Below are 26749 nucleotides of genomic sequence, written 5' to 3'. Positions count from 1 at the left end.
TAAAATATACATAAGAAAAGCTATGGATTAAAAAAAAAAACCCTGATACTCCATTTACATAGTTTTATCATCTGTTGCCTTTCTCATTTTGCATCAGAAACAACAGACTATAGGCCTCTAGTGCCTTACTCTTCTTGTCTTTCAGCCTTTTTCCTTTCAGGGGTCCCAGTGAGTTATCTGTCTCTGTCTAACCCTATCTTCTGCATCATCTTCTCTCACACATCTACCTTCATTTCCTCTTTCACTCCATCCATGAATCTCCTCTGGTGTTTCTCTAGGCCTCCAACACATCTTTCATGTGTTGTTCTTTGATCTACTCAACATCTTCATGTCTGCTACCACCAGCTCTTCCCCATGTTCCTCAGTGCCACTGTCTCCAAACCTTACAACATTGCTGGCCTCACCATTCAGTCCAGTAGTTCTAGCCAGCTTTGTTTGCTCTGCTTGTTGCACCTGTGGCAGAGACCAGAACAGATCTTATTAAGCAAAATTACCTCGGGATTGTCTGTGCTTTAGTTATGAATTATAAACAGACGAACCACACCAATCCAATGTTTTTTGCCAGATAAAAATCAGCTGATGCCTCTGTGGAGAGACATTCCTGAGACTGGGTCAGACAGATGTTAAGAATCCCCCTCCACTGAGCTCTGAAACGGGAATGTGCAGAATCAGAGATCCGGTTCATCGAGAATTGAGGCAAGAACTGTGAACCTGTTTTCTGGGATAAAAAACTGCCAGATGAAGACTTTTCTTGGCATTTCCTCACTTTTCAATTCCCCCTTTTTTTTGTCTTTTTCTGCTATGCTTTCCCTTAAACTTAAGTCTGAGGCATTGACAGACATTTTGATAAATAATTAATAAGCTAATTATGCTCTAAAATTCAGACTTAATTCCCCTAACAAATTTCCACTTTTCATGTATAAAGTTAAAGATCTTTACTTAATTACGCGTTAAGACATAGTACAACATGTTTGTTTTCGCAGGTTGGAAGAGGAGTTGTGGTTCCAAACACTTGTAATGCCAGCCTTCATCCACAAAGGGGCAGTGTTTCCCAGGCAGTAAATCAGGTATGTTTCAGCTGGGCAGCTTGGTTGTTGGTTAGGTCAGCAGTAGCTGTTTTCCAGATGCCTGTAATTGATAGTTGTTAATCTTAACGTTTTTGTTTTTGACCAAAAGTAACCCAATTCACAAATAGTATCTATTTTAATAGATCTTTTTTTCCTGTATGTTCAACTCACCCCACTGACTGTCTTGACTTCAGTGTTAACGAGAAAAAAAAAGCAGGGAAACCTCCATAATTTGGAACAAATTGTTTCCTGAATATCCTTTATTACCAATTTTTTTTGTTGACCAAGAAAGTGTAGTAGGGAGTTCTGGACACATTGCTTTGTATTGAACATATTTATATCGATTTATTCTGGATTGGTGTTGATTTCAACAGTGAAAATTATTGAAATTTATTTTCCACATGTTTATTATAGGGAATTCACTTTTTGGTTCTCACCCTGCTTTCTGACTTGCGGTTTGCAGGCCAGTGGTATGCAGTGACAGAGTCCAGGTGGCATGGAAGGATATAACTCCATTGGAGAGCCGGGGCAGGAACATCTGGGCCGGAGAGGAGCGACACTTGCTTCAGAGTAAATCTGTGGTGTGAGTAAATGCTGAAACGAGCACATGATAGTGTCCAGGTCTGAGACAAAGGTTTAGCTTTGATATTAATGATACATTAATGAAACATTTCTGTTTCTGAAATTTGAAAACTATGGGAAAATAGATTAAAGTATTAAAGACAACAAAGCTTTACTACTTCCACTCTAAAGGTGGTTTGAATATTTAACGTCTCACAACCTATTTTTTCTTGTCATTGAAGACACTGAATAAAAAAAAAAAACAGAAACACAATATAAATTGGTTTTAAGTTTAGCATTGTTCGTTTTATTTAATTCCAGACAGATTGTTGTTCTTCTCTGCAACACACTCTGATTATACAGTACCTTGCAAAAGGACTGAAAAATTCAACTGTTGGTTGAGTTTTTCGTTTATATTTTGTCACATTATAACCTCAAACCTCAATGTATTTTATTAGGATTTTTATGAGCTAGACCAACTCCAATTATGAAATCAAAACAATTATACATGGATACCTGTTACAATTATATCTTCAAATAAACATCTCCATGTGGGATATATCTCTCCCAGGTCTCTGGGCATTGACATTTCTACCCATGCGTGTTTGCAGTCAGATTAGATGGAAAGCGTCTAAGAACTTTAATTGTCAAGTCTTGCCACAGATTGTCTTTTACATTTAAGTTTTTGACTTTGACTGCTCCATTCTAACACACGAACAAGCCACTCTACTGTAGCTCAGGCTCTGTGCTGTCGTCCTGCTGGAGGGGGGAACCTCCACCCCACCAGTTTTTCTCCTTCCATGATTGTGCTATTTTTAGCTCCATCCATATTCACATCAACTTTGATCAGCTTCTGTGTACCTGCGGAAGAAAAGCATCCCCACGGCATAATGCTGCCATCCTGTGTTTAGGCTGATGTGCAGCTTTTTTTTTTTTTTTTCTTCTCCACAAAAAGCATGTGGAACAAAAACTTTGATTTTGGTCTCCTCTGACAAGAGCACCTTCTTCCACATGTTTCCTGTGTCTCCCTACATGGCTTGTGACAAACTGCAAATAAGACTTCTTCTTGCTTTATTTCAACAGTCTCTCTCTTTTTTTTTTTGCTTTCTTTCGTAAAGTCCAGATTTTTGTCATGAAACAACTAAAAGTTTTCTAGTCGACAGACTCTCCCACCCTAGCTGTGGGTCTTTCCAGCTCCTCCAGAGTTACTGCAGATTTCCTGGCTGCCCCTCTGATTAAGGTGCTCCTTCCCTGGCCTTTCTGTTTAGGCCGATGCTACATTTAATTAGACGTTTATTGATTTTATTTTTTGAAAAGTTACAGAAAGTATAAAATTCAAGAACAATTATTAATGTCCCAAGGCTTTGGAATTGTAATAATTGATCTTGCTGCTCTGAAAGAGCTAGAACTATAGTTGTCTGAGACAGTATTTGGTAAAATAATGAAATACATAATATATACATAGACCATTTTTAGGTAAATTAGTTTATTTATTTATTTATTTTTGGACTGATTTTTGCACTAATATTTTATTGACTCTCCATGTGCAATTTAAAAACCAAATTTTATTTTTACTTTTATTTATTTCTTCACTGCATGTGCCCTCTTATTTACTTTTATCTGAATGTTATGTTGTCTGTGTACTTGGTCTGGTTTTAGTCTGGTAAATACGTCTTGTCTTCACCGTGGGATAGTGAGAAACGTAATTTCGATCTCTTTGTATGTCTGGAGCATATGAAGAAATTGACAATAAAGTTGATTGATTGATTGATAACTATGTCATAGCAATATGATAATAAAAATACAAGTACATTTTAAAGTGTAAGCCGAAAATCTAAGGAAAAGTCTGGAATGTTACTCAAAATATGTAGAAAATAGCGATAAGACTGTGCATTTAATGTCACATGACAGTGTGGTGTATATATATATATATATATATATATATATATATATTGCCTGGCTATGCTTCATAAGCTTGATGAGGCAATACTCTTCTAGTCGTCTAGTCCATGAAAACTTTCTGGCTCTCTTTCTACTTGGCATTAGACAGCTCCTCAAGATTTCAGTGACAAGCTGTATTAACCGTCCTCATCTTTACCCTTTGTTAAACCTTATTACTGAGCAAACATGCCCCCACAAGCTCCGCTGCTGAGCTTTTTCTCCCTGCCAGACAATGAAATGTCATGTACGCCTCTTGTCTCAGCTCTTGATTTTGACGTTGGCAGCAGTCTCTCTCTCTGACTGACATACGAGAGAGTGATACAGCCGCATCAAAAAGTGCTGCCTGACAGTGTGATATGACAGGCCTCTTCTGACCAGATATACTTCTTGTTCCTGGCGCTACATCATCCTGACAAGAAGAAAAGTGCTTAAAAATCTGATTTGGCTATCAGCAGTTTGATGTACATTTCATTGTGAAAGTATGGGGGGTGGGGGGAGGGGGGGGGGTTGCATCATTATGTGTTGTCTTTCTTAAAGGAACTTTTTTAATCATCAACAAGGATTCCTATTTGTTTCCTTTATAGTTATTGTGTAGATTTAAGTAACTACAAATAAAAATGGCAGAGATACTATTAGGAAGGTGGAGACTAACACTAGAAATTTGACTTGTATCTAGAAAAAAAAACAGTGTTTGTCCTTTATTATTTTTGAGGTTTTGTTTTGATCGTGATGTGGACTTTTCTTTTCTATTTTAATAATTAGGTTCCAACATCAAAGCCATCAGGAACTCAATTTAAAGTCTGTCACCATATGATAACTTTGAGTTTAAATGTATTAAATTTATTTTAAGGTTATTTAAAATTATTATTATTATTTTATAAAAAAGTGAGCATTGGTCACACCTATGCTCAGATTGAGAAGCAGATAATTGAAGTGAACACATTTAAACCTTCCCTTAACTTCAAATCAGTGTAACTCACATCAACCTTATTGCTTCCAGTATTGTTTTGTGTATATGTATGTGTGTGTGTGTGTGTGTGTTTTCACACATTGCATGTAAATATTCCATTCCAATTTCATCTCTTTTTTTATTATTAAATTACTGACTGATTACATGGCGGACCTTGGCCATTCTCTGCTTTGTATGTTTTTTTTTTTTTTTTTTAGCATGATAATTTTTGCATTTTTTGTGATTGTGTTTGTCTGTGCTGGTTCACTGTGTCTTAAATTACCCTTAGGAGTTTTATTCAATTAAATGGAATGGAACTTAACTTCCATTAAGGGAGTCAACATTACCTTACAGCAGTTTGCTTTGATACCTAATTAAATGTAGTGGGTTACATTTTTGAAGTAACAGCTTTGCAATTATGTTAAATTGCTTCCTTTTCTGTGTCTTGCTGATTATACGCATACGGATATGACCATGCAAAACACTGGAATGTTCAATCATGAGTACTGTTTTGCTAAATTTACACAAGTTTAAACTCACCTTTGTCATTCAATGGCTTTTCCTTATTTTCACGACTTTCTACATTGCAGGTATATAGTGTTGACATAAAAACTATGACTCAAAAGTAAATAGAATTTTGTATCACACAAAAAATTGGGAAATATCTTAAAACCTCTTGTATATTTTTGCTTTTTCTAAATACCAACCCTTTGTTTTGATTACTGATGTGTCACTCTTGGCCTTCTCTTGATGAGCTTCATGACGTTTGTCACCTGAAATGGTTTACCGACTGTCTTGAAGGAGTTCCCAGAGGTAGTAAAAAAATAAAGACAGACTATTCAATGAGAAGGTGATTCCAAACCTTTGACTGGTAGTGTGTTTCATTTATAACGTTCACATATGCTGTCAGTCAACCAGGGCAATAACAAGGGGGTTAAATAAAAATTACATTTCTCTTGTTTATCGAAGGCTTTTTCAGTTCTGGCCACAGGTTGGGATTACCAGTAGTTGTAGTCAGAACAATCATACTTGCTAATGTTAAGGTTTTGTGGGTTATGATCCAAACTTCCATTCTTTCCATTGTCTGTGATGTGAAACACTTCCTGATGATGCCGACATGCCAGTTGTTTTGTTTTGTTCACATGAATCATGGTGTGAATGGTTGTAAAACTGGGAACAATAATCAAAGCTGCCGTGATAATCAGACTAAGCTAAACCTGTGGCTTGAGCAGATAGATTAAACATGCACCCAGAATGAAACTGGACAAATTGTGGAACCAGTTTCTACCAGATGGCCAATCAAGACAAAGGCGTCGTCTATATTTAAAATGGCAGTTGAAAACCTAACATCTTTGCTCCTTTCACTTTGTCAACAAAATTCCCTTGAATGAAAATACTTACCCTACATTGGACTTTCCACTATAACCATTAGCTTCTGGAAAGGACTATCATCCCTACAGAGAGCAGCTCGGGTTTAAGTAATAACTGGGATTTTGTGATTGCTAATAATTTACAACCCCAGTCATCCCATCCCTGTTCGCATTCTTAACCTACAGAATAAAAGTGGCAGTTCAAAATGGTCAATGCACAATTCAAAGGCACCGCGTATACCGGGTCAGTATTAAATTAAACTAGATTTTTGCCTTGCTTCTTAATCTGTAGCACTAGAATCAATAAAGTAGCTTCATATCCAAGTTTACATGATCAGAGACCATTTCCTCAGCTCATCCTCTCAGGTTTTGAAAGACGATGGAGGACTCTGGTCCTCATGCAAAACATCAAGGGTTACACAGGTACTTTGCCCTGAAATATTTTTTGCTGTTTTACAAATTTGCCCTGCCAGCATATTACTGATGGTAGAATCATTAATAAGTCAAAATTGAACACCAAGCAGCGGAAATACTGAATACTACCTGATGTGTAACAATGGTAATCAGCCTAAATGCTGCTACTCTAGCTGCTCATGGGAGTTTTAAATCATTATTTTTCTAACTTTCTGTAGCAGCTAGCTGTGCTGCAGTGATGCACTCTAGCTTTTCCTTAAGGAGGAATAGCAGGCTGATTCCGTTTGGGCTGTATTATCTGTTTTGATTGTTTCTGTCTGCCTCCACAACAGTGCTACAGCGGACGGATACTTCGGTAACATGTCAGCTTATTAAAACAAATATGATTCTCCTTGCTGCTATGAATGTAAAGTTACTATTGCACTAAAATGTTGTGGGTTTCTGTAACTGAAACTGTGACCCCACACCAGCCCTCTATCTGTACTTTGTTCAGTTTGTGTTTGAGCAAATTTAACTGCGCAGCAAAAAAGAGAAGTAGAATTTTCTTGAAATTAGTGTATTTGTCTTCTGCCAATGGAGCGAGTATTTTTTTGCCCCTAAAATAAGATTGATATATCCACTTAAAATACGATGATGGAGAAGAGTTGTTCCTGTTTTAAGTGCAAAAATCTTATTCCACTGGCAGATCATCTTATTTACTTGCTCAAATCAAGGGAAAATACACACATTTTGAGAAAATGTTCCTTTTATTAGTTCCCTTTTTGCAGTATACCCATAAAGTTACAACCTACTAAGGTTAAGGCTCACCAACCCAGACCTCCATTCCAACATTGCCACTGAACCAATAGGATGTAGTGAAACTTGAAACATTGACTTTTTATTTGTATGTTTGATGCATTGTATTTCTTCACCAGTTACAGACAAAGCATTGTTCATGATCTTTTTGTGAACATATTCCTTAAAGGCAAGGCAAGGCAAATTTATTTATATAGCACAATTCAGTACAGAGACAATGCAAAGTGCTTTACATGATTAAAATATAGAAATAAAAGCAAGTAGGGATAGAATGTAGAAAAAAACAAAAAAACCCCCCCAAAAAAACAACAACAACATTTGAGGCCCCTATTCATGTGCTATGACTTTACAAATGTCTATGCTGGTTGCTGAATCTGGTTACATTCATTGTTTCTGAGTAAATTATCTCACTTTGTTGGCTTTTATCTTATTTCTGCATTGTACGCTTTGTTTTTGCTCTATTTGTTAGCTGAGCGAGTCAGCAACTCCCAGCAAAAGTGTTAAAAGAAAGGTTAAATAAACCTAACCTTGTAGATCGGGTTGGACGCTGAGCTGCCACTTTACTGCGAGTCGTTGCAGGACGGTCTACTGGCTCTAATAGTAGCTGCTTCAGTTGTCGCCATCTTTTTTTTTTCATAGTTCTGCGCTACAGCTGGAAGATGGTGCACAACAATGTTAATGTCTGCTGATGGTGCTCAGTGCAAAGTTGGAGGACAACTAAGGACAAGTAAACACTATCAGGATGAGTGCTTGGTGTATATTGTTTTATTTGAAAATAAATATGCTCTTTTGACTGTTTCAATACAATATGTTGAAAACAATGTGTTATTAGCTTGAATGTCTAATAGTAGTCAGCATGGTTACTGAGAACATCAATTAGCGCATATATCTGTGCTTTTCCAACTTCAAACTGGAACACCATTAGGTTAAGTGTTAAATATGTCATTCCGAGAAACAGGTTCTGAGTTATGACTTCTATGGAGAACTGAACCCACCATACTGTTTGTGTGCTTTGGATCCTGGGAGTATAAGATGGGAGTAACCAAAGCTAAAGATACACCAGACTTAATGGAATGGTTGAAGATTAATGTGATTGGGTTTGGTTGTGAGACAAGTTTAATAAGAGAAAAATCTTTTTTGCATCATTAAAAGATAAACTATGATTGCAAAACTAATTAATGAGACAGTTTGTTTTTAAAAAAAATTACAAACTTACTAAGTTAAATGTCAGTAAAATGTTTATCTGACCAAGTGTAAACCACTTCAATATTTCAGTGGTAGAATGATGTCACTGAAAACATGAAATTAATTATGCATAATATTTATTTGAGTGATCTTATTGACACTCAATGTGGAGCTAGAGATTCAGCTTACACACAATTCAATTACCGCCGTAGACTCTCACAAAAGTAAGAATCTATTAACTCATTTACTTTGTAATTTCTTGATATTTTCCATCATTAGCGGGAAGATCTGTTCACTAAATATTCTTGTCCATGTGCTGTCACCACATGAGCGTGTTAATCATCATCATTGTGATTTGCCTACATACAGCCCTCCCATTTAGCTTGTAAAATGTATAAACCTTAATGATTCATGGCAACCATTTACATAATTTATAATTAAATCACAACCTGATGGCCTGGAATTTATTAATAGTGAAAGTGAATGTGCCACGGTTGTAATATACTAATTAATATCTTCAGTTATCATTGACACATTGCTCGCTTGGCTGGGGTCTTGTTCTGGGGCAGGAATAATAACATTGCAGCAACAAATTATCTGTGCATTTAAGTGGGAATGTCCTGGAGTGATGGCCACAATATGCATTTGCCTTAAGAGCTTAATAAGGGAATCGGTTTTATCAGAGTTGTCACATGTTCTTTCTAATCATTATGAGCACTGCGTAGATGGGGCAAATGCATTTTCATCCTTTGGCTCCGGAACAAGGCTACGGGGCATCTTTAATGGTGTTGTACACATTTCCCACACTCAGCCTCACTGTAAACCTCCAATGCTGTCTCTGACACACTTTATCCTGTAAACAAGTAAAAGGAAAAGCAGCTTGACATGGATTTAAAAAAAAAATGTATATAGATAATAAATATTTCACTCATTAAATGGTCTCTAGTGATGAAATGTTTGATTTAAACATCAGTGGCTTTGATTTCTTTGTTATAATGTGTGTTGTATGATCATTGTCATATCAATATATTTTGATTTTAGTGTGTTGTGTATAACAAAAAAATCAGGATTGTAACTCAATTTATGGAATTTAAAAATATTATTCATATACTTTCAAAGTAATATAAGTTTAGGGCTAAATGTAAAAACAGAAATTTGCAGCAGGATTTGAAACTACCCCCTATATTTATTCACTAATTTTCTTATTGTGCAGATTGGTTAATGAACCATATTTGCATTAATAAAAGTTGACAGTCAGTGTGGAACCTAAAATAGTCAAAGAGCTTTGCATGTTGTCAGATTGTATTATTTTTAACCTTTAGCGTGTTAAAAATAACTGTTCATGTATTGTTTTAAAATTCTTATGTAGTTTATAAACTAAGCAAACTGAAATTTAAAACTGCTCGTAAGTTTGTAAATAAACTATAAATCCTGTGTTGCCTGATGATAGCTGACCAGGATAAGTCAGCTCTAAACTGTCATTTTCAACTTGTAATTCCTATCCTGGCTTTATTTCATTTAATTATTAAGTTATTAAATTTAATTTCTATATTTATTTATTTTTTGGTCCATTGTTGCTATTTACTTAATTTGTTGGAATTGTTTTGCTTTATCACCAGACTTTTTTTTTTGTTTACCAGTAAATCAATTAAGCGTTTTCCTTGTAAAGGTTAATGCATACGTGAACAAACGATTACAGTGTATTTTCTGCATTAACCTTAACACTCCTGTAGGAGTCTTTTTTTTTTTTTTTTTAGCAAAATATGCCTATTATATGCATATGAGGTTTGCTCTCCAGGAGCTATCGGCAGTTTTGAAGAACTGGATCTTGGTTTGAGAAAGTGCTTCCTTTTAGCTATGAGTAAATTTGCTAAAACCTTGGTAAACAGTCCTCCCATCCTAAAGCCTTGAGCGCAACAGGCAAACTAAAACCAACCCAAGGCAAAGATCCATTTTATTTTAGGTGGTTATAAGCTTATAAGCTTTGCTACACTTAAATTATTTACAAAAACCCAAAGATCAGGCCCCGCCGCCTCTCATGAGCTTGTTGCATTCTTATTTTAGACAATTAATTCAGAAGCGAACATCCATTAAGTCTTTCTCCAGCATTGGACAAACAAAGGAGTCCCCTTCTCTAGTGCTCCCAGAGGCTTTCTCGCTATCTATTGATCTGCTGTCACCCAATTTTGCCGTGACTTATGCTCTGCTTAATTCCCATTACTGTGCACACTGAAGCCTTATCAGGGAAAACAATAGGGTTGTTGTTGCTGAGGGTAAAAATATGAGCAGGCCTGTGACAGTGCGAGTGCAAACTCATGACTTCAGCTCCGCAAGCCCTCTTGGTGACCTCTGCACTCGTGTAGGCCAGCTTTAAACCCGGTGCCAGAATGCTAAGCTCATTCTGGATTGTTTGCAGATGAATCAGAAAATTGGATCTTTTCTCATTTCATAAAAAAGAGCCCCAAAAGAAACCAGTGGGTCGTCGCTTTAGCCATAAAGCTGTCACTCTGATGTGTCTGCAGCAATGATGCTCCTCAATTCCTGCGTGCCCCCTCTCCTGCTCCTCGACTATAGCTGCTATCTCCTCCTTTCAATTATGTTTCTCTGCTCTTTGAGACAAAGAATAATAAAGCTATAAATCGCACATCCGGCAGAAGGTATGGACATTCTGTCTCTGAGCCGCAGTTGAAACTGCCATAAACCACACACAAAGTCACAGATAAGGATTTACAGTTATTTAACATCATCCTTGCCCACTAAATCACGCTGATAAGAGAATTAAGCGGTGGCTATAGGTTCTTCGTCCTCTTGCCATTGATTTTCTTTTTTTTTTCCTTTTTCTTTTTAACCAACTGGCAGAGGGTAGCGTTCTATCAAGCACCTTATTTGCTTCGAGCTTTAAAGTGGAAATGGAGGTATCTGGTTTATTTCACTGGGCTGCACTGAATTAATTTAGCAAATAAATTTGCCTTTTCCTTGTCTAATCTTCATCTGTGGTATAAATATTTCAAATGTAGTGCCCTGAAATAGAGTGCCTTGCAAAAGGGTTGAAACCTTTTGATCTCTTTTAAATACATATATAAAAGCAGTGCATAATGGGGGAAAAAGAGTCTTGGTTTTCAAACTGATCTTTTACACATAATATTCTGAAAAGTGTTGCATATAATTGTATTCAACCCTCATTGGTCAATATGTTGTAGAACCACCTCTCAGGGACAACTGCAGACTTTTGGGGTATGTTTCTACAAGCAGTGCACATCCAGACACTAACATTTTTGCCAAATCTTCTTTGCGAAATAAAACAAACCGGTTTTGATCTCAACCCTTCCATTGTAGCACTGGCTGCATGTTCAAGGTTGTTGTCTTGCTGGTAGTTAAACCTTCACTCATGTCTTAAGCTCTCTGCAGCATTTAGCAGGTTTTCTTCCAGGATTCCCCTGTAGCTTCTGCTATAGAGCCTTTCATCTGCTTATGAACTCTGAGCTTCCCTGCGCATGTTGAAGAAAAGCGTTGCCACAACACAATGCTGCCACCACCGTGTTTCATCAAGGGTGAATAGTCCCTTTCATTTTTTTGGGGGGGGGAGACAATAAACAAGAGATTTCTCCAGAGCAATTTTAGGGGCGATGGGCAAAGTTACAGAGGAATGCAATGCTGTAAAATGTACGTGAGAGGGTCTCTTTATGGCTGTTGTTTATAGTTGCTTGTTTTACAGCCCAAATAAGTGACTTCACTGTCAAAAACAGGCCCAAAAAAAAACCTTACAAGCGCTTCAGAACCCCCCACCTCCCCAAAAAAAACAGTCACTTTATAATGGTGGACTTTGCTACACTACTCTGTTTCCCCACTGTTATTCCACCCTCTACATTGGACTAAACCATTGTACCAACAATGACGAGGGATGTGGGGGGGGCTAAAAATGCACCTTAATTTTTTTCCAAGATGAATGGCAATGCAGGTTCCTCTGATTTGTTGTAGTTGACACATCTACACTGCAAAAAGGGAACTAAAACTAAATCTAATTTTATTGAAATGTGTGTATTTTTCCTTGATTTATGCAGGTAAATAAGATTATCTCCCAATGGAATGAGTATTTAGACCCCTAAAATAAGATCATTAGACATACTGCACTTGAAATAAGATGATGAAGATGAGTTGTTCCGATTTTAAGTGCAAACATCTTGTTTGTTTGCACTTTGCATCTTGTTTGTTTGCACTTAAAATCGGAACAACTCATCTTCATCATCTTATTTCAAGTGCAGTATGTCTAATGATCTTATTTTAGGGGTCTAAATACTCATTCCATTGGCAAATCATCTTATTTATCTGCTCAAATCAAGGACAAATGCACTAATTTCTAGAAAACATGACTTACTTTTAGTTCCCTTTTGCGGTGTACACTTTTCCAAAGTTGAGGGGAACTGTCCCCACCTGGGATTTCCAGCCATGTGTTCCCTGATGAACATGTTTTCAAGCTGATAATTTTACACCACACAAACTGTTGTGTGTTTCCGCTGAAGGGTTTGATTTTGGTTTCATCCCACCAGAATGCCACGTGTTTGCTCCGTCCCTCGTGTGGCCTACATGGCAAACATTAAACGGTGCTTCCTATGGCTTTGGTTGAACAATGGCTTTCTTCTTGTGAATCTTCTGTTAAAGGAAGGACATATTTGTGAAGTACCTGACTAATGCCCACTTTTCTACTAACGATTCCACGTAGCCATTACTATCTGTAGTGTTAGCTTACCTTCACATGTCCTCCTGTTCATATCCTTCTGTTTGCATTGCTTCTGTCTCCAGGATGCTTCATCTAGCAGCCCACCGCCTTCTCCGGTGCTCCTCTTTTTCTCTGAGTCTGACAACAGCCATAACTGGAGCAGCAGTCTAGGTTGTCGTTGTGTCGGTGTCTTGGACTGTGGGGCCACCTTTCTATTAAAGATCCCACCCCCATCGAGATGCTACTGAATTGTAATGGAAAATGAACCGAACTGTAATGAACTGACCCAACCTGAATAGATTGAGTACTAATGAAAAAGGGGCACGATATTTGTCCTGTCGACAGATTTTTCCACCTGAGCTGTAGATCTCTGCATCTCCCCCAGAGTCACCATGGGCCTGTTGGCTGCTTCTCTGATTAATGGTCTCCCTACCCAGCCTATCAGAGGACGGCCGCGTCTTGATAGGTTTGTAGCCTCTTACTCTTTCTGTTTTCAGATGATGGACTGAACAGTGCCCTTCACTGCATAACCAAGACTAAAAGTAAGTACAATGTTTTTGAAATGAGTGTATTTGGCCTTGATTTGAGAAGGTAAATAAGATGATCTGCCAGTGGAATAAGATTTCTGTACTTAAAATAAGAACAAATCATCTCCATCATCTTATTTCAAGTGAATGTATCTAATTATCTTATTATAGGGGTCAAAAAACTCATTCCATTGGCATATCATCTTATTTACCTGCTTAGATCAAGGATAAATACACTCAGTTCAAGAAAAATCTACTTACTTTTAGTTCCCTTTATGCAGTGTTTATGATGTTCAAAAACTTTTAAAACCCTGCTTAAAAAGTTTTATTATTCAGAGAATTCTGATTAAAGTGGGCTGAACTATCAAACCCCTCCCACCATACATATTTTTATTTTTTTCCCCCTGCTACTTTACTATCTGTCACAAAAACATCACAATAAAATCCGCTGACCTGGATGTGTTAAAACACAAGAGTTTTTGTTTTAGTCAGTTCCATATTTATCCTACCATGGATCTTTTACTCAATTTGACATTACGTTTCCCTTTTAAACTCCTTAAATGACTTCATTTGCAGGCAAATACCAATGACTGGTTATAGCAGTCGGTGGTGTTTCGTATCGAATGCAGCATAAAAAAAAGAGAGAGAGAGAGAGAAAAGAATCCCTCTTAAAGAAGCATTTGGTTTAACAAAAATAAGAGTACATTTCCCTCTTAGCACATTATGTCCCAGCTTGAACAAAGGCGTGCTTAGCTTAGCGGAAGTTAGTCAGTCATTTCAGCGTGAAAACACTTATGTCAGTGCCTCAGAGAGACGGCAAAGCTGCGACCGTTCAGATTTAATGATTCAGTCGCTGTTTAGCTTCGAGTTCACGACCCCAGAGCTGTGATAAATGTCAAGCGCAACAATGTGCCGCTAACTAGACACGCCGCTGCCAGCCAATCATCTCGTTATTGACTGGAAACGCAGTAATGTGACTCTAACGGCTGCGTTACAATGGAGTTATGTGTGTAACACTGTGGGCCACTTATAACCGGCTTTAGTCATGTTCATTTTGCTCAGAGCATTGGGAGTTTCTGCTCCAGATCCAACAAAAGGCAGCAGGGCAGTCAAGGTCTAGGTATATTCATTCTTTTTTTTTTAACATTAGCTTCTCATATGTTTTTGCTAAGCGACTGTTGCTCAATGGGAAAAGTAATCTTACATTCAGAAAATTGTAGTTATGTTTCCAACTTCCTCCTCTGCCGTATGTCATCGTGCACCTGGGCAAGGCACCGAATACTTCATAAGTTTCCTTCTTTTGGTATAACTTTTTAAAGTGTCTTATTGCAATCTTGAGAAAAAAAATCTGCCATATTATATAAGAAAATACATCGACAGACTCCTTGAAAAGCTTAACAAATCCTTTTTTAATTAGGTTTTGGTTTGAATATTATTTTCTTCTGTAATAAGGCCAGAAGGTCTCCCCCCCCTAGTCTGATGTTTAAGGGCTCCTCAATTCCCATGATAAAGAAAAAAGTCTAACTCTTGTTAACTTATCTTAGAATAGGCTCTTTTAGATTCATTTTTACACCTGTGTCTACTACTAATTGCAAGCATTCACCAGGAAAATATATTCAGATGAAAATCTTCCAAATGAATGAGACAAAGAAACTCTTTAGGGTGTTTTCTGAACTTTGCTGACATCGTTAATCAAGGATATTACCATGCGCACGCCTGCAGCACTCGGACAACCTGCTTCTTTAAGCATTTTACTGGGAGGCATAAAAGAGTATTTACGGTCACCAGGGGCGGGCATAAAGAAAGATTGGCAAACATGAACCTCAAGTCCTCTCCTGGGTGCCATCTAGCCATGCTCCGCTCAGCTGTTGTACATCATGGATTGAAATAACACAGGCACAGCGGTAAAACGGTCAGACAAGGCATCGCTGTGTGTCCCGCCCCCACCACTCTCCCATTCTCTTGAAAAACCTGTTATTGGAAATAATGTTTTGTCCTCATACCTGTTTTTGACTCTTTAATGAACTTCATCCGTCTTATTCAATGCAGTGTTCGCCGTTTGGACTCGCCGTTTTGTGCCGATTGCTTGGTACTAAGATTAAAGGCTGCAGAGGATTCTGTTTCTGAGCAAAGCTGATGCAGAATTGATTTCTGTTCTGAATATATGAATCACAGGGGTCATTACCGAGCTGAACTCAGCTCTTTTCATTTAATTGAGCTGCTTCAATGCAAGGGCAGCTTGGAACTATCTATCAACGCTGTACCTCTACGGTCTTGGAAAACAGTAACATGTAAAGTATGGCCTCATTTACCCGACAGATGCAGAACATCGATCCTTTGTGGTGAAAATAGGCGACAACTCAGCCTTTTAATAATTCAGATGCCCGTGGAGGGGGTAGTAAATTTACTTCTAAGTGGAGAGACAGATCTTTCTTACTTGAATGAGTACATTTAGAAATGTACTGTGTACTTAAAAAATGCCAGGATTCATTTATGGTTCCGAAAACCCCTTTAATTGCAGGGCTTATAACAGATTACCACCGGTCGGCCTGACTCAAACATTCGTGACGCACACATGGGCAGTATTGACTTCTCGAATGCGAAGACATTAATGCAGATAACAGCCATTCGAATGCTCATTAGTCACCAGTAATCCGGAAACATGGGCGATATATTAAGACTGGTGTTCACAGCCAGTCATTAAAGGAGAAATAAAAGACAAAATAAATCCAGGCCTGGAACGCCTGCGATTAATCATGTTGGCCTCCGTTTGCTGGCTGCTTAAACCGTTTTTATTGAGTCGTTCATGCGGATTTCTCTTATTATCCATTTATTCTAAATAATGCCTCCCTTCATGCTCAGGCTCCTGTGCTCCCATCGTGCATGAAACTCTTACATATTTTCAGTCCTGCCTCGGCATGTTAAGTGCTTTGTTTAAAAAAGCGATAGGTCGAATTTAGGTTTTTAATATATTTTTCAATTTCTCTTTAAATAAAAATGAATAATGTTTAGCATATTATTTAATTATAGTAAGCTTTATGACCTTTGATTTGCAAAGAATTGTTGACTTCAAGTAAAGGATTTCCATACATGAATATTTGCATAACCCACTTTTAATTTAATGTTTTTGTAATATTTGTAATAGCCCTGCAGAATCCACCCCCCCCCCCCCAAAACAAAAAACAGTTTTCTTTCCACTTAGCAGGATCCATACCCAGTTGTGCTAAAACTAGCACAACTGGGTAAACTAAGCTGATGGGTTGCAAAATATCTCAAAGCATGATCCCATAAATCCTATAAACTAACAATGGAAAACCAAAAATCGCAAAACACTGAAAAAATGAAACCTTCCAGCCTTAAATGCGTCACATATCCTTATGCCTGAGGCAAAACTGACAACATTTCTGTTTATTAGTAGGATGAACAAATGCTTGCCAGTTATCTGTATTTTTTTGGTTGAAAATTGAAGAAAAAGAAGGTAGAAGAACTTTAGTTTTGCAAGTAAAGACTGAGAACACTAGAACTGTTATCATAGTGTTTTGCATTTACTTGCAAAACTAAAGTTTTTCTTCAATCTTCTGTTTGGCACAACTATTTTCAGCTAATCAATCAAAGAAGCAGCTTGAAGGGGCCATGATAACTTTGCGGGAGCTGTAGAGATCTAATACCTTTTAATGATTAACCCCACAAATTGGAATTTTACCAAAGTCAGAGTACACATACTTAATATAACGTGTAATGTGTAATATAATCTGTTTTAATGTGTTTTGTTTTGTTTCGTATATACATTCAATCACCATAATAATCAGGTAATTGGGTATCTTAAGGATTACTGTACATTTTAAAGCCCATGGTAAAAAAAAAAAACGCTACTTTGTTCAGCCGCTACTTTGCAAGGCAAAGCTGACTGTCCTGTTTCTCTTCAGGCATTAGCGGATACACAATTGTATATTTAGTAATGAAGATTTGCGGGATCTTGACAGTGCCTGGAGACTTTCTCACAAGGTCTTTGTCGGAGAAGGCTGAAGCGTATCAAGTTTCTTGCACAACACCATTCCTCGCACCTGACAACATGGGTTCTGTAGGGAGTTAATGCTGTCACAATAAATCAGTAACAGCAAGGATACAGTATAATCATCCTGGTGTTCTGTTTCACTCAGTTTCTGCTGAGTGAGGCACTACACATACGCCGCTGTACCCACAGTGGTTGATGGTTGACTGGAGAGAAATAATCCATGGGAGATGGAACACAAAGAGCTGTTGATGGTTTGTAATGGAAGTCATTTATTGTACGCTGTGATTTTCCGTGCTGCCAGTAGTTTGATTATTTCTTAAACCTCCTTTGCTTTGATTGTCAGTGGGCTGCCTTTAAAAGAATATCCATCTTGACAGCCTGTGTTATTGCTCACAGTGTAGCCTATACCGAACAGTTTAGCCGGTAAAGTCGGGACAAGGTTGTACACTTCACAGGTCTGGCCTTTATGGAAGACTGGCAAGGATAAAGCCATGAGAAGTAATGTTTGGAGTTTGCCACAAGCTGCATAGGAGAAACATCATGTAACTGGAAGGAGGTGCTCTGGTCACATGAGACCAAAATTAAACCTATTGGTGTACATGCAGAATGCTTTGTGTGGTGAAAAACTAACACCGCACATCAGCCTGAACATATCGATCCCATGGGAAAACATGGACCGGGGCAAAGAAGCTGGTCAGAGGTTGATGGTTTGAAGGTGCATGGATTCAAATACAAGGTAATCCGATAGAAAACATTGTCAAGTCAAAAGTGATTTAAGGAAAATCATGAGAAGTCCTGTTTGAAGTTTATTACAAGCAAACTGCTGATGCTGACTCTAAAGGCTCAACATCCTTACTAAGTGCTACAGAAGCCTCTTAATCACCTTTTTGTTTACTCTGGGAGTGCTGCAGCAGGGAAACACCTAAAACAAGCAGGGCGGTAGGTCCTGTTGACCGGTGTTGGGGAACTCTGGTGTAGGGCATACAACAAGCACAGAGAAGAAGGCACACAGTGTTAAAATGGATCTAAAAATAAGTAAAATGTTCTTAAAGTGTATTTGTCCTTGATTTGAGCAGGTAAAAAAGATGATTTGCCAATGGAATAAGATTTTTGCACTTAAAATAGGAACAACTCATCTCCATCTTATTTCAAGTGCAGGATGTCTAATTATCTTATTTTAGGGGTTAAAATACTCATTCCATTGGCAGATAATCTTATTTACCAGCTCAAATCAAGGGCAAATACACTAACTTTAAGAACATTTTACTTATTTTTAGATCCATTTTTGCAGTGCAAAATGCCACATGTGAAAAGCTTTTATTCTTTATTGGTAAAACATGGTAACCTGACAACAGCCAGCTGCATGTATCGCTCCGCCTAGCTCCACTCACATACATCTGGGACATCGCTCATTGAAAATGGTTTCCCCAACCAAATTTTTGGTCTGGCCAATCAGGACGCAGGGCGGGTGTTTCATGGATGTGACGTAGTGGAGAAGCCACCGTGAGATTCCAACAACAATGGCGGCTCGCATCGAGGAAGCAAGCGTTAGCATTGATGCTGCTATTTCTTCTGTGTTGTCCAATCTATCTGATATTGTTTCATTAAAAGAACATCAGAGAACGGCTCTGAAGGCTTTTGTTGGTGGAAACCATGTTTTCGCCCTTCTCCCGACCGGATTTGGCAAGTTTTGTTTTCCGGGGCGCGTACGCGGACGCGCCCCGGAGCGGTTAGCGGTTAGCGCTAACCATATTGGGAGGCCTATTAGTCCTCAACGCGGTCGGCCCGCGATCGACTCCGACCCGCGGCGCTTTGCCGCCTGTCTTCCCCCCTCTTCCTGTCAGCTCACTGTCAATAAAACGCATGCCACTACAGTGTTTCCCGCAGGAATTTGCTTATGCGAGGAGGACCGACTCGCGGAGCGGGGGGGGGGGGGTGGATGACTTTTTCTCCGCGGACCGGCTCGCGGAGCGGAGGGGGGTGGACGACACGTTTTCCGCGGCCGCCTCGCCAAGATAGCGCTGCGGGAAACCCTGCACTAGAGCCGCAAACACATAAAAAAAAAAAAAAGTTTTTTTTTTCCGGCGTCGGTCTCATCAGCGTCACGGGTTAGCTTCGGTGTGAGTGGTTGAAATAGCACGTCGATAAAGATGACAGACAAGTGGCTTATCCAATCATATGCAAGGAGTTTTGATAAGGCCCAGCCTTCAGTAAAGGCAATGCCTATGGCGGTGTCCCAGATGTATGTGAGTGGAGCTAGGCGGAGCGAGACATACAGCTGGCTGTTGTCAGGTTAAAAACATGGGGGTGGCTGCATCATAATGTGGGCTTTCTTTTCTCTAGCAAGGAGAGGAAATTGATTTAAAGATGGATGAAGCCAAATGCAGGACAATCGTGGAAGAGAGACTGTCAGAAGCAAACATAAAGATCTGCTGTTTGTTTTGCAAGTCAAATATTGTACACGGCTATGTTCTGTGGTGCATTGAGTTTGGCTGTTTTTTTTTTAAACCTCCTCTGCTTTCTTTGTCAAAGGGCTGCCTTTTGAAGGAAAATCTTACCATGTAGCACATACCTAATAGTCGTGGCATTAAAGACGAGACAAGGTTTGAAAACAAAGTGCTCCGCTCCGTAGCCCTAAGAAAGCCTTCATACTTGAGAATCAAAGAAAATTAAGCTATACAAACTATCAGCTTTTATCTGAGCTCCTTTTCCAACATAAAGACGACTCATAATATGTCTAATCCCCACAAATTACCCAAAACGCTCGGTAGCCGCCTCGTTTCCTGCACTGTTTAATCTGCGTCTGGAGTATTTGCCGTCGCTTCATGTTGCAAACACTCCTCTCACTCTGGCACTTCATTGTCTTTTGATGGACCATAAAAGGCTTGGTTTGATGGATGATAACTCGGGGCGTCTCTCTTTGTTGTGGGGATGTGACGACGGAGCGCATGTGAGATGTGAGGAGAAGATGCGGTGTGAATGGGAGATGTCATTGATGTCGTGCACTGACACCGAAGCCCCTGAGCGCAAGCTTTGATCTCCGCCAATGACTGAAAGCAAACACAAATAAAAGATTTCGGCTTTTTTCACTTTCCAGAGAGAAAGTTTAGCTGACTTCTTTGTGCTTGGCAGCTGACTTTTAAATTTTTTTTTCTTTAGAAAAAGTCTGCTACCTCTAGTATGATTTATAAAGACAAAAAATGGCTTATTGCATTGCCCCTTATCCGCTCCAATCAATAAATCCTGCTCTCTAAAGGCTGACCTCACAACATCTGTTCACCTAACATATCTGCTGTGAGATTAAGCCAACTGTTCCCAGCTGTACAACATGTTAAGCAGGCCATGCAGCTGAATAACTTGAATCACACGCGGCTTTAATAAAAACGCAAATATTGACTTGGCATTCAGGCCAGCTGGGCACAAAAAACCTCACAACTGACAGCAGATTTCATCAGGGAATCTGTTGTTAAGGAAAGACTCCTTAGATACGTGCACGGCACACTATATAAATCATTGTTATTAAAACCACAGCTCACTTTGCAGCTCGGTACATTGCAGCCACTCCTTCCTGCTGTGCAGCTTTCCATGCCCACACGAGGTTCTTTGTTTGCGCCTCTTTGATGTTTACTAAACCATCTGAGCGTAATGCGCTCCTTTACGTCGCGCATTACAAATGAAACCCTTTAAACGCCTAATCATGCCGGTACATTTGCCTCGCAAATGTTTGTAGCTGTAGGATTTAGTTTTTATAAATTGCATTAATTAAATGTTTCTTGAGAGAATCCCCAGGGAGTTGCAGTTTGAGCGAGGTAATTGCATGACTCATGATAAATAAGACTCGTAGTGTGAGATATGATGATTACCTGTTTGGCACTCGGCTGAGGGTTAAAGACTTTCTCTGGAGGAAAATAATTCAATAATTATGCAGTCAGTATGAGGGTTTCACTACAGTACAAAGGTTTGGTTGGATAACATGAGTTGTTTTAAGCACATGTGATTTTAAGCAAACTTCCATGTGGCTTGGACCAGATTGTCCAAACCTTTTGCCATGTGGGTCATAATTGTAAAGTTGGAAGTATATGAGAAAAAAACAAAGGGGGTCAGAAAATGGATGGATGGATGAATTTAAATAGTGATCATCTGCACCTGTGCCAAATTTGTATTACTCTCGAACAGTGGTCGGGGGCCTCAGAAAATCATCCCAAGGGTCACAAATGGACCCCGTGCCAAACTGCTGGCTTAGATTCATGGAAAGCATTCACGGAACACAAGTTAAATATTTAAACTCTGGGATTCACCGGGTTAGCCATGAAAAGACTGAAAACACTTTGATGTCAAAGAATGCTAAATAGAAAGTAAATCGTTACCATTAAGTTATTACATGTGTTTTTTACAGGTCCTTGCAATACACCTTGAACATTATTTACAGATTTGTCACTTTAACACCATTAACTTCAATGTAATGTGGTTTTTAAATGCAATTATTTAACTTGTTTGGCTAAAATATGAAAAATGTGGTCTGTATTTGTAGTCATCCTCATGAGCCATTTGCAGTTAGACTTGCAAGGCTTTTAGGTACGTCTCTACCAGCTTTGCAGCTAGCAAATAGGTTTTATTTATTTATTTATTTATTTGAATTAGGACAGTGCACATTCATCAACATGTCAGCTTGAAGCGTCAATGTAAATATGCCAGAATTAGCACAACAGGTAATTTGCATCTGCTGTCCTAAGGCAGGTAAGAACAGTGAACATTAAACAAGACACTACAGGAGAAAACAGACTGGACACAAACAGATAAGATGCCCATAACATAAAATCACCATAAAATTAGGTTAACAGGCCCAAGGACAAATCAATTCACCTGTGAACACATGTCTGGTTAGTTTTCAACCAGTGTTGAGATTTTTAAACTTATGTAGGTTGCACAGGCCCCTAACATGAGCTGGCAGTGTGTTCCATAAATGTTCTCTGATGGACGCAACCATTTGGCCAAATTTGGTCCTACGCCGCTGAAGATTACAGTCTCCTCTGGATAAAACGCTGGTGTTTATTCTAGTAATGTTTTTTTTTTGCTTATAAAATCTGTTAGAGGAGGAGGAGCAAGTCCATTTAAAACTTTGAAAACAAGGCACATATCCAAAAATATCTGATGTTGTTCAAAGTCTAAAATGTTATACATACTTAAAATGTTACAATAATGATAATGTAATTGTTCCAGGATTGTATTTAGAGACATCCTTCTTTTCATTAACTCTGACCAGCTTCCCTGTCCCTGCAGAGGAAAAGCTTCCACCACAGCATGATGTTGCCACCACCGTGCTTCGTGAAGGGGATGGGGTTCGCTGTCACACATGCCATTTTGCATGTAGGCCAAGAACTTTCATTTTTGGTCCCATCTTAGATGAGAACAGATTCTCTCACATGTTTAACGCATTTACTACATGGACTGCACCAAGCTGCAAATTGGCGTTATGCTCTTTCCATGACAGCATTTTTCTTTCCACTCATACATAGAGGTTAATTTGTGGCGCGCATAACTGATAGTTGTTGTGTAAATAGATTTTCCCACCCTGAGCTATGGATGATGGTAATGCTTCTTTGAGTAATTCTTCCAATCCCCAGACTGTCAAGTTAGGTGGAGAGTTGTGTTTTAGCAGCTTTGCAGTAGTGTAATACTCTCGATTTTTAGATGATCGATGCAGCGCTATTGGAGATGCTCAGAGCTTGTGATCTTGTTTTACAACTTGACCCTGCTTTAAAATTCTGTACGGATTTATTTCTGACCTCACTTCTTGATCTTTACAACACTGTTTGTTCACTAATGTTCTCTAACAAACATTAGTGAACAGGACAGTTGTATTTATACTGATATGGAATTACATGTCACTGCAGTCTGTTTGCTAATTAGGTAACTTCTGAGAGCAATTAGTTGCACTGGCCTTTTTTTTAGGGATATTAAATTAAAGGGGCTGAATTGAAATATACGCCACACAAATTTGGATAATCATATAAATTTTTTTTCACTCCACTTTACAATTATGCACTACCTTGTGTTTGTCTATCACACATAATACCCAAAAAAATGCACTGAAGGTTGTAGATGGAAAAAAAATTGTGACAAAGTTTTGGGGCTCTGAATATGTTTGCAAGGTAATGTATCACTAACAAAATTACTCAAAGGTCAGTTCTGGTGAAGCCTAAAGTGTTCATCAATGCATGAACTACATGAAACGCAGAAATACATTTTATACCAGTTGTGTTTGCTTCAGGGGATCTTGTTTGTGTTAGAAAGTTTAATCCTTGAATAAATATTTCAGTGTATGCCTAAATATTAACCTTCTGCTGGCAGCGAAGGACAAGCACACCGAAATCAGCTGAACTTTTAGTTTTTTAACTTTCTAAGATTTCATACTTTTTTTTTTTTACCTGGTACCTCGGTCTGAACGCTGAGAAATGCTGAAACTCATGTTATGTGTTCTGTTCCATTCTACAAGAAAACGTTGTGTAGTTTCCCCAGCAGTATAGAAATGGAAAATGCAATAATAATAATAATAATAATAATAATAATTGCATATACACCCAACTGGAGCTACATTCACGTGTGATCTGGGTTGTGATGGGCCCTTTCTCATGTTTACTGCCTACATATTTAGCTAGCTTGAGTATGTATCTTCCAATAATGCGGGTTGGGGGGCAACGATCCAATGTGCAGGCTTGATAAATTTCTGCAGCTCTCTATTGTGCAGCAGTTATAATTTTCAGAATATCTCCTCTGAGTTTATTACATTTTAAGATCTTAAGGGAGTAGAGCACTACTGAGCTTTTAGGGATGGGGTGCATGGCATTTTTGCTCCAGCCCAGCTCTTCTGATATGCGCAAGTCAAAGGATTTGAAGCTGCTGACATGTTCTAGGTCGTCTCCGTTGATGTTCGAGCCACTTTCACTTTTATGTTTTGTTTCCCAGAGGTTAACGATAATTGACTTTGTTTTATTCATGTTCAAGTGCAGATTGTTGTTTCTGAATCATGCGGAGAATGACAGGACTTCCTCCCTAACTGCTGCTTTATTGTTTCAGGGGATCAGGACCATGATGGTTGAGTGATCTCACATGTAATAGTGGTGGTTAAGGGGTGCGTTAAGAGTTATGGTTGTTGAAATAATTGGTTTCTCAGTATAACTGATACAAAAAAAAAATCGATTATAATTAAAGATATTCTTTGTTTTCATCTCCCCAAGTTGGATACAATTTCTCACAGCACTGCTGCAGACATTGTTGCATTCAGCACTGATGCTGTGATGTTTTAATAATTTAAAAAGCTTAGTAAACGTTTTGTATGTTCATCAGTGACGTATCAAACATGCCAAAAGGCACAAGATAACTATCCATTTTATTCTTTGCAACTTATGAACAGCCCCTTTACTTCTCTGTTCAGGAATAAAGCTGCTAACAACTGTGGCTTGTAATAAAAATCTGTGCAGTTAACTTATTCTATTATTATTATTTTTTAAAGAAAACTTTAGACATGCTACACATTTCAGTGTTAAAGGGCAGCGCCTTGTGGGCACCGTGTAAGGCGGTGTCCTTGGCAGCATTGGCCTCAGTAAATCGTCTCCCAAGGCGATTTACTGAGTCTGGGATTATTAAAGTATATCTGATTCTGATGTTAATAGACAGCTTTACTTTAACAAAAGTTTTATTTGGATACAGTTTTTTCCTCTTCTTTTGAAGACCTTGCTAGTTTACTACCAATTCTATTGGACCATCAATGAAAATACAATGCAAAAATAAGCAGAAGGTCAAAAATAGCCCCTTTTTCATCGCCACTCAAAAACCTGGAGCTTTTTACCCCATGTAGAGTTTCTATACACATTTACCAGCTAATTTCACTATCCCGGGGCTTTGGGCTCCTGACCAACCCAGTGCTTTGCTCTGCTTTCCCGGGCCTTGTTGAGGGGGCGGGGTTGCGTGCAACAAGAAAAACTGTCCACCACAAGAGGGCAGTAAGGGACAGTAAAGAGATGAGGAGTTTACAAATCTATCAATTTTATAACCTTAATTGATCACAATTTTTTTTAAAGATTTATTTAGGTGAAAAGGTGCACCTCCAAACTTCATCTGTGCAGTCGGTTCATCAGGATTATCAGCCAATTTTAATACCACTCGAACTTCTCGGGAGTGGCAGAGTCCCGCTCACAGCCTGGTCTCTCTGGGGAGACTGTAGGGTTAATCCCCCGCTGGTGGAGCATGTACTTGGCTGCTACTTAAATATTATCTTACCACTGATGGTGTTCTTTATAACTTAATTAGAGGAGCCATAACCCGTTTTTTCTCTCCTAGTATAATTTTTTTTTAGTAAAAATTGGATTAAAAAAAGTGATTTTTGACATTTATTATAATGACAACCGTAACTGGGGTGTACAAGGAAAAGAGGAGTGGTGTGAGGACATAACCTTGGGGAGCACCAGTACTTCCTAAGCATGTGTAGTTTATCAGCATACCTTTTTGGATTGGAATGGGGGGGAATTATCAATCTCATTAGCCTAATGCTATATTTGAAAAGAACGTGTCAGTGTTCTAACTTTTTAAACTTGGAATTATAGTGGTGTTCCTAAAATATATATATATATATATATATATATATATATATATATATATATATATATATATATATATATATATATATATATATATAGACTATTTAATTTACCCCAAAAATGTGCATTTGCTTTAATTGCTTTCACTGTCCATCCTTGTATGCGGATGGAAAAAACTGTTATTAATGCAAAGAAACAGAATGTTTATCCTGTTTTGGGTGGGGTGAGTTCATTGTCTGGTGTTGGTCAATCTCTCATCTTAGAAATCCAAACCACAACTGAGAACACCTGTAAAGTTTGGTCTCATCTGTGTGGGTGTAACACAGACTGGAATCGCATCTTAATTCTCCTGTCAGCTGAAGATAAGTAACGTGCTGTAGATGACAGCCCCAGGACAGAGTTATGTCTGAAGCAACACTTGGAAGAAATCAAAAAAACAAAAATCCCTAGAGTTTGACCTGTGTCGTTTTCTTCAACAATGCAATAAATGTTTCCCCTTTCTAACATGTAAGCTCGTGTCTCTTCTTTTGCATACAAGCACAGCTTTACATTATTCAGTAATTTACAATCCTCAGACAGATGGTTTTCATTTCCTATGAGTTTAAGATGGA

At 38.5% G+C, this 26749-nt stretch overlaps 1 long non-coding RNA gene across 1 annotated transcript in view; it reads left to right on the top strand.

Moving 5' to 3' along the window:
• LOC105928232 overlaps positions 1–26749 on the top strand; it is a 36886-nt gene that overhangs the window by 1027 nt on the left and 9110 nt on the right. Inside the window, exons 2-3 of the long non-coding RNA XR_002428318.2 lie at positions 984–1067; positions 1531–1650. This is a non-coding gene — a long non-coding RNA (uncharacterized LOC105928232). The remainder of the gene's footprint in view (positions 1–983; positions 1068–1530; positions 1651–26749) is intronic.

Source organism: Fundulus heteroclitus, chromosome 10 (genome assembly GCF_011125445.2).
Source record: "Fundulus heteroclitus isolate FHET01 chromosome 10, MU-UCD_Fhet_4.1, whole genome shotgun sequence".
NCBI lineage: Eukaryota > Metazoa > Chordata > Actinopteri > Cyprinodontiformes > Fundulidae > Fundulus > Fundulus heteroclitus.
Note: the sequence above shows the minus strand (reverse complement) of the source record. Positions and strands in the feature narration are given on the sequence as shown.